The sequence below is a fragment of the Natrix helvetica genome (genome assembly GCF_964273705.1).
Source record: "Natrix helvetica genome assembly, chromosome: 1".
Taxonomy (NCBI): domain Eukaryota; kingdom Metazoa; phylum Chordata; class Lepidosauria; order Squamata; family Natricidae; genus Natrix; species Natrix helvetica.
This window is the reverse complement of record NC_138548.1, coordinates 286,837,699-286,840,555: the sequence shown is the minus strand read 5'-3', so window position 1 is coordinate 286,840,555 and position 2,857 is coordinate 286,837,699.

The window sequence follows — 2,857 nt, the reverse complement described above, 5'->3', positions numbered from 1 at the left end:
GAGTAGATAAACAGGTAGCATTTTTGGTGGGAAGGTAGCAGTGCTCCATGGCATCATGCTGTCCACATGACTGTGGAGATGTCTTCAGACAGCACTGGCTCAATGGCCTTGAAATGGAGATGACCACCACCTGCTATAGTCAGGAACAACCACCAGGGACTCCTTTTAGAGAGACAAATGTAAATTGCCAGTGTCTTTTTCACTGAAGCCAAACAGTTATGTTTTATTCCAGATCACAAATCCACAACCTTGAGCCAGTCACATTTTCTCAGTCCTATGAAGAAGGCAAGGCCAAAGCACCTTGCCAAGAAAACTATAGGGAGTTGTCCAGGCAATCTCTGAGAACTGGAAATGGTTAAGCAAATGGGGGTGGGGAGACACACCATTCTTTGGCTGCACCTCATAAATAATAGCTTTAAGAATGGAATTTTCATGATTGTGTCAATCTGTGCCTCACAATGATTAATTGTTCAGTACATGCCTTGAAGATTTAAGGATTTTATGTTACCACAATTCCTTATCTTCTCAGGCTGTAAATGCAGGGTCAGTCTGTTAGAATAAAAATGAGAACCTTGGCTTCAACCTAATGTACTGTATATAAAAGCTGCTATGTTTCCTTTCTAATAATGTATTGGCAGAGATTTACACCATGAAGGATGCTTGGGTCTATGTGTGTTATTATTGTGTTGAGGGGGTAGGGGGCAGAGGATATGCGTATAGATGCTCAAACTGTCTTTGATCAATATTCTCTATAGTTTATGGAATCTTGTAGTTGTTGCTCTTCACTCATCTGGGTGCAAAACGCTGTTAATTCATCGTAACCCTTTACTTTCAGAGCTATAAAAATTGTTTGCATCCTCCTCTGTTCTGTGGCATTTCTTGATTTGTTATTTTGCTACCATGTATTATATGCACAGCATACATGACATAATTCCACACCCGCCCACTCCAGCCCATACACAAATGTCTATATGCCGGTATTTTATTTTTTTCAGATTATAGGTTATAATTTTCAATTTGAAAATAATTTATGGCAACTGTGTCATAATTTTGTGCATCAGAAGGTTTTAGAGGGGAACTGGAGATATCGCCTGATACAGGTGATGTTACAAATTTAAGTTAATATTTTGGGAATTATAAAATGATCGTTAGAAAATAAGTATGTTGTTAGAGAGGCTGGAGATGATCAAAATCTACAAGAACTGTATTTTTAAAATGCACATTTTCTTTAGAGTACAGTATCAGTTTTGTGCATATATATCAGAATCAGATATATATGCACCATCATAAAACTGTAGTATCTCTGCTTTACATTCTCTCCATTTAAGACCAATCACAAAAATAATTACACACACAGAAATAGTATTTGCAACAGTAAAATAAAAAAGAGGAAATTCAGTTTTATAAATCTTTCCTGGAGCTCAGTTTTTTCCAAAGACCTCTGATAAGGTCTGAATGATAAGCAACAGTATGAAGTGTTTTTTATCTTTTTTAGGGGGCTCCAGGGTGGGTGGGTGGGTTAATCAGGCCAGGAGGGGGACCAGTGCCAGGCGAACAGGTGAGGTCAGGAGGGAAGTGAGCGGAGTAGGGGGGGGAGGGAGAATGACACTCCAATAGAGGGTTGCTTTATTACAACGGTCGTGGGGAGGGGTGGGTGCGAGGATAGAAGAAGGTCTCGTAGTCGGTTGGGAGACCGCGACTGTTGGACACGCCCGGTCGCTTGTACCAACCCCCGCAGTCTAGGTGGCCAGGACCTACAGAGCCAGGGCCTGAGGCTGATGTTTTGCAATGCAAGGTCCGTTGTCAACAAGGCCCCCCTCATTAATGAGTTGATCTCGGAGGGGGAGCTGGACCTTGCAGGGATAACGGAGACCTGGTTGGGCCACGAGGGTGGTTTACCCCTCGTGGAAATGTGCCCACCAGGCTTCCGTGCATTCCATCAGCCCCGGGCCCTGGGTAAGGGTGGTGGGGTGGCAGTAGTTATATGGGAGAGTCTGGAGCCGAGGGAGTTCACTGTGCCACAGATATCCGGGTGTGAGTCCCTCGGTGTGAAATGGGGCCCGGGGAGGCAGTGGGGGTTGCTGATTGTATACTTGACTCCTCGCTATGCATCAGCAGCCCTGCCCGAGCTTCTGGAGCTGATCTCAGAGACGGCAGTTGAGACCCCCAAACTCTTGGTTATGGGGGACTTCAACTTGCCGTCGACGGGGGAAGCGTCCGAGGTGGCTCGGGAGTTCATGGCTTCCATGACAGCCATGGACCTGACCCAATTAATTCAGGGCCCCACACACGAGGACGGCCACACGCTGGACCTTGTTTTTGTATCTGGGCAGTGGACGAGTGATCTGGGAATAGGGGATTTGGTTGTTACCCCCCTGTCATGGTCAGATCACTCATCTCTTTGGCTCGACTTCCCTGGTGCTACCCCCCGCCACAAGGAGGCGGAATCTGACTGTCCAAGATGGTTCCACCCCAGGCGCCTGATGGAACTGGATAGGTTCCAGACGGAGCTTGGGCCACTCCCTGTAGCCCTGACCCACTCCCAGACAGAGGACCTAGTGGCCGCCTGGAATAGGGCGGCTGCTGGAGCCTTGGACCGGGTTGCGCCTTTGCGGCCTCTCCTGCGGCAACGAACCACCCTGGCTCCTTGGTTTACCGAGGACCTAAGGGTGATGAAACGCCACAGGAGACACCTAGAGAGTAGGTGGAGGTCCTCGCGCTCCGAATCTGACCGAACACTGGTAAGAGCCTATTCACGGACCTACCTTGTGGCATTAAGAGCGGCCAAATGTAGACATTGTGGCGCTCTTATTGCATCCGCCGATAACCGCCCTGCTGCCCTGTTTTGGGTGACCCG